A 7,027-nucleotide genomic window follows, 5' to 3' on the forward strand; every position below is an offset into this window, starting at 1 on the left:
AAATCGGAGTAAATTTTGATGAAAACCCACTTCGTTGTTAATCATTTTCATGATTCTGGTTGATTGGTTATGAGTTTTTCTGGTATCATATCTTTTTGCATCATAATCCAATCTTATATTTTTTTGGTAGAAAAGCCAAAGTTATTTTTGAGTATCATACAAAATTGAACTTTTTAGTTCGGAACAGTTAGATTGTGTTAAGTAATTAAAGTTAGAAAAAGAAATTGCTAGGCTCAGTTAAGGAGTACAAATATAAATATATACAATACAAATACACACAAAATACAAGTTTTTGAACTTCATATATTTGCATTTGTAGCTTTTCCTAACTGAGCTATCAGGGGCAGAGCTAGGGGGACTCAGGGGAGTCATGGCACCCCCTCCCCCATGGTCAAAAAATCTGCACAGTGAATACATTTTTCTATGTAAGTTTCCCTCTATGGCCCATCCATAAGTTTTGTCCCTCATAAAAAATTCCTGACTTTGCCCCGGTGAATCACTCTCTAAAGTACGAGCATCCAAATGCATATTAGGAATATCTCTCCATGAATTTAACATACATACATAGTTATGGATATTCTTAATTTTTGGCTGGATGCCATATAGATAGAATTTTTGTGGGCAGGAGATCTAGACTCGCCTAAAGAAGATCATGTAGAGAAACAACAGTAAAATTATTGACACTATGGAAAATTAGGGTATCAAACACCTGGCCAAGCTATATATTAATCTATCGTTTTTTTAATAATTGTATATAAATTTGCATTGGAATCTACATGTGGGTTTCATGTGTAAAAAAAAATATTGGTGTATTCAGCTATGATTGGTTATGTAGCCCATTATATGGTTGTGTTGGTAGAAGTAGGAATGGCAACAAGGTGGAGATCATATTCCCCGTTCCCGACCCCGACTATGAAATTAACTCCCGTCCCCATCTCCGTCTCCGATCCTCGTTGGGTATAAAATTATTCCTCCATCCCCAATCTCTGATTTTTTTAGATAACAATATTTATTTAAAAAATAAATTTATTTAAAATAAATAAGAAATTTAAATTATAAATAAAAATTTAAATATATTTTGATATATAATATAAATAACATAATAATATATATTTAATATATAACATACATAACATATATAACATATATACATAATCGGGGTCGGGGGCGGGGGCTGGGACCTCAGTCCCCATTCCCAACCCCAACCCGATCGGAGATTCATATTAATCCCCGTTCCCATTCCCACCCTGCCAAAACAATCCCCATCCCCGATCCCATTGAGTTGAGAAAATTGGGTCCCATTGAGGATGGAAAAAATTGCCATCCCTAAGCAGAAGATCCGAGGCATAAGGATCTAGCTTGTGCCTATCTATCATTGGTTGAAAAAAGGAGAAAAAGCACTTTCAATCCTAATCCTGTGAGGTGAACTAGCCCGGCCAGTGGCCACCATGGCCAATCCTTCTTCAGTTTTTTTTTGTTTTCCCCTTAAATCATGCCGAAAGAGAGGCCCAGTTTTCGATGGAGCCCAATATCTTGTACAGAACTTCAGGCACAACAAAACAGGCCCAACACCACACGTTCATATTCGGTTTCGCTGGGGATGTAGCTAAGTCAGTCCATCAACTGATGTTAAAATTAACAGCCCATTAACTGTACTCAGCGCGTAAAAATGTTGATTAAAATTTAAAAAGATGAACTTTATTCTTTTTACGATTATGATGCTAAAGACAGAAGATAAAAAAAATGAGTTGGAAATTCATGTGTACTCGTCAATATGACCTGATTGGCCAATCAGTACTAGCAACGTCCTTTGCCTTTTGGATCCTCGTGCGGAGATAAAGACAACTGACAATCTTCAGTGCCCGATTGATGAAGAATTAACGTGGTTTATTGGGATTGGCTCAACATTGCAATTACAGTTGTAGATGATTTGGATTGATGGAGGACTGGAGCAAATCAAGCTTGTTCCCTTATTTTCTTAAATCTGTAGTACCTAAATCCCAATTTGATTCCTTTAATTTCATCTTCAGATGATTTTATTTTATTTTTGGCCCAGAGATTCAAGTGGTATTTTATCAAACGGATTTGGATTGGATATACCGGTACATTTGCAATACTTGTATCTTACTAGCTCCTCTCTCTCTTGCGACTTGCGAGATCAGATTGTACTAGGCTTAGGGGTGTCATTTGGATCGGATTTGGTCCAATCCGATCCAGTCCAATGTGAATGGACCACGTCCAATCCATTCCAATGTTATTTTGGACCGGCCAAATTTAATGTCCGAATCAACCAATCTGTTTAAATGAGTTTTAATTTAGATTAATTCTAATCTAAACCTGGTCCCTTGATACCTATATTTTTATCTTTTATTAATAAATTAGAAATTGGTTCAATCCAATCCAATCCAATATAAAATTTATTACGGATGGATTAGGTTCAATCCAATCAGGACTGGTCCAATTCGATATGTCATATTGGTTTGTTCAATCCATCCAAATTGATTTTAGTTTGGACAGGGTCCAATCCAAAACTGGTCCATTGACACCCCTAAGGCTTACTACCTTAGATTGGACTAAATGGGTCGCTCCAATATATTGGTGAAGTGGCGGGTTTTGGGCAAAACTAACATTTGTCAACAACACCCCTAAGGCTTACTATGTGACTACATATTTTTCTTAGGGAAAATCTATGATATCTAAAAGACATGGTATCTGAATATCTTTGACCAATCAAAGCACCCTGTAAATTTTGATGAATACCACATGATTGGTCATCTCTTCTTTTATACTGGTTGATTGGTGATAAATTTTCCGATATTATATCTTTCCATTATCATAGTTGAACCCTTTTTCTTATCTTTAAAGTTTGAATCCACCCCTAAATTAAAAGAAGAAATCCGAAAAGAATAAGGAAAAAACTATATGATCATGCAAGGATTTTAATCAATTAAAACCCCTTATGAATTTTGATAAAAATTGACATAATTGATTAACACCAATGTTTAGAAAACTGGACCAGATTGGTCGGTCGGATTAGTTGAACCATGACCTAGGACCTTATTTGGTTCGATCTTACCCCAATAATTGCTTTTGCTAAAAAATTGGTGAAAACCAGTTGATCGGTTGGTTTAACAAAAAAAAAATGGTGAACTAGTCCCGGTTTCATGAAACCACCCACGTCTTTAACCAATCGAAATTTTAAAATGTGTTTGATAAGATTTGAACCCATACCCTCTTATTTTCATATATTGCTTAATTATACTAGTTCGCCTCTTAACTTGTGTGAATTAATGACTCTTTATTGTACATATTACTTTATTATGCATATATTTTAAAGAAAATGTAAATTAAAAGACTTGAATCATAGTTATTTGCTTTAAGAATTAAGAAACTTACCATCCATACACCATATTTAAGTATATTAAAAGTTGTAAAATATATTATATATAGTATTTATATGACTTGTATATGTATGTATGTATGTATATGCCATGTCATCATGATTCGACCTCTGATTCAACCCTAGTTGAACCTCTAACCCGTGAACCTCTCCCTTTCCTTGTTCTAAGCCCGGTCTGGTTCTCTGAACATTGATTAATACTTTTATTATGCCAATTGATTAGCTATAAGTTTTTTTGGTATGATGCCTTTTTTACATTTGGCCGAACTCAATAAAAAAAAAGACAGAACAAATATAGCAAAATAAAAACGGTTAAAATGTAAAAAGGTCATTCTTTTTACATAAAAAACATGTTGACAACACATCCAGATACTATTTGAAGGTAAAAGGAAAATAGATCAAGGAGTGTATTGGCACTACTCAATTAGATATATTTATAAGTGCTTATTGAGACTTTTGGGGTGCTTTTTCTCTTTTAGGTACTAATTTTGAAAACAAGCATTTATTGATTCTTTCTTTTTTTCTTTTTTTTTTTCAAATGAGAATAAGTACTTGTTTGTCATTTTGTTGTCCCACCACTTATTTTAAGTGCTTCAATTAAGTATTTAAAATAAGTGATACCAAATAGGGTCTTATACCTAACTGTTGATTTCCATTTTATTTCCTCTTTATAAGCATTTTATATAAACTTTTCGTTTACCCTTTTCTAAAGCTTTGATGCCGAAAGAATGCATCTTAGGAGGACAAAACTGACCCTTACATATTTGCTCCTTTAAGATAAAAATCTTGGTAATAGAAGCTTTTCACTTATCTTGAGATCACTTTCACTGATATATATATATATATATATATATATTCTTTTCTTCTAGAAGAAGAATATATAAGAGCAATAAAATGAAAAAGAACACAAATTAAAATCAAACTCTAAGTCGTATCCAATCTCTTTTTTTCGCTCCATGGGGCTACACAATGGGGCGTAGTCCATCCCCCAACCCATGACTCCCCCCACCCCCACCCCCAATCTTGGTGCATGTGGGTTTTGATCCCAAACTTATGCTATAACCATAAAGAGGCCTTACCAATCAAACAATTAGCACCTTATGACATGTGTGTGTGTGTGTATATATATATATATAGATATATATATATATAGATAGATAGATAGATAGATAGATAGATAGATAGATAGATAGAGAGAGAGAGAGAGAGAGAGAGAGAGAGAGAGAGAGAGAGAGAGAGAGAGAGCTTCTTCCTCTTTGGTAATTTTGAGTTTAATTTGTACTATTTCACAAAAAATAATTTATTAAATTCAAAATAATATTGAAAAATACGAATAAATTATAAAAAAAATAATTTATTAACATAAGAATATAATTAAAATACATATAAATTTATAAATTAAAAATAAATTATTAAAAGTTAAAATAATAATGAAAATAGTAATAAAGTCCATGAAGTAATGAAAAAATATTTAATAACTATCAAATTAATATCTTAAAAATATTAAAAATATTTAATAATTAATAAAAATTAAAATAATTAATACAAAAAAATTATAAAAATAAAAAAAAACAATTTTTTAGAATAAGAATAAAATTGGTAAGTACATATAGGAAGATAGGGGAGAGGGTGTTAATTGCCGCTGCTAAGAGTTGTAGCGGCAATGGTAGGAAGACAGGGGAGAGAGACCACAAGCAGCTCATTACAGAAGAAGTGCATATCGATTTCCCTCTTTGCTTTGTGTGGGAGATGAACTCGACCATAGAGGTCGAAGTCGATGCTGTCGTTGAAGGGATACTGTCGTAACTAGTTTGTGGCACCTTCGCCATCACGCTGTCGGGAGCTACATTGAGTTCCCTCCATGGGCGCCGTGTGGATCTATGAGTTCCCTTCTTACGGATCTATGAATATTTGAAGTAGATGATGAAGAGAGAGAGAGAGAGAGAGAGAGAGAGAGAGAGAGAGAGAGAGAGAGAGAGAGAGAGAGAGAGAGGGGTTTGTGCTGCTGGTTCTCCGTTGAGTGAAGAAGAAGAAGAAGAAGAGAGAGGGGGAGAGAGAAAGAGAAGGGCAGAGGGAGAAGCTTGCGTCATTGGTTCGTCGTCGAGTGGAGAAGAAGAAGAAGAAGAATGAGGAGGAGAGAGAGCGAAGGCCGGAGGGAGAATGAGGGGAATAACAAGTATGGGCATTTATATTTTTCAACATGGTCTGAAATGCATCTGAGCACATTAAGTCACTGACCCGCCTCTTACTAGTTTAGAGCTGAAAATATATTTTGAATCCTTTTTTCAGACTCAACCCAAAAATAAGTGATGTCCAAAAACATTTTTCAAACTTAAGTGTTCTGAAAAGTATTATTAAATGCCACCTTAATCTCTTAAAATAAATAACGATATTATATAAAGAATATCAGTAAAATAATAACCTAAATTTAAAACATAAAAATTTATGAGTGTCAAACAAAATTTAGAAAAATATATAAATAAAATCATGAGAATACTAGCCCCATATTTAATGCGGGGTCATTCTCTAGTACAAGTCATAAGAGACATGGTTACTACACATCTAAGGTGCGTGTGTGGTAATTGAATGACGTATTGGTGTGGTCCATGCATTCATGTTGTATTGTTTTCACACCCATGCCCGTGGACCAGCACATAGTTAATATTAATTAAATGTTTTTTTTTTTTTGTTTTTTTATCAACTTTGTAAGGCCCAATGGGGGATGGAAAATCATTACCGAAGCTCCCTAACGCATCCGATACCTATATATGTTTTCCTACCAATCCTCTTATCCTTCTCGCTTCTTTTTAATGAATAAATAGTTACATGATTCTAATGCCATAAGGCGATTCGGCATTATTCACTTCCTCTCATATTATGATGTCTATACTTGTCTAACTACCAATTTCTGTGCATTTGTGCTGTTTCACTGATTATCAACTTGGATGCACGGACTTGTTTTTTTTTTGTTCCAAGCATTAATTTTAGAGGCCTCCACCATGTGAGTGTGACTTTCAGATGTTGATTTCATACATTTTGGTGGGCCATTAATTCAATTGGTTGATGTAGCCCGTATAATCCATTTAGGTGCTCGATCCATGGACCTCCCTCCCGAAATATTAGCCTTGTTTTACTCTTGTATACGGACCATACGGTTCATTTTTTTTTTTTACTTGAAATTGGATTTGTCCAATTTCATTTGAATGAGGTACAGAGACTGAACCATCCTAATCAATTACTCAATCTGCTGCAGCATGACCCATGACTTATCATCCTCCACCTAACTTTTATATTTATGGCTCTAAAATTCAGATAGCTTCTTCTGGGGCTTATGATCAATCACCTTGTCTAAATAATTCATGCCCTTCATAATAAGGACTTTCAGGAAAAAAAAAAAACAATTTGAACAGGGTCACGGTTGTCTTTTTACATATTTGAATCAAAGCCCAAGTTCTACAAGATAACTCCATCCCACCCGTTGCAGATTTGCAGTAAGTGCCCTTTGGGAGGGCTTTTGTTTCATTCGACTACAAAATGGGAATGATCCATCCTCGTTCCATACACGCCCCATATGCATATCCAACCGTGCATTGAGAATATCCAACCATGCCAATTCCTCCCTTTATA

Source organism: Nelumbo lutea, chromosome 3 (assembly GCF_056320005.1).
Source record: "Nelumbo lutea isolate HS-2025 chromosome 3, American lotus-T2T, whole genome shotgun sequence".
NCBI lineage: Eukaryota > Viridiplantae > Streptophyta > Magnoliopsida > Proteales > Nelumbonaceae > Nelumbo > Nelumbo lutea.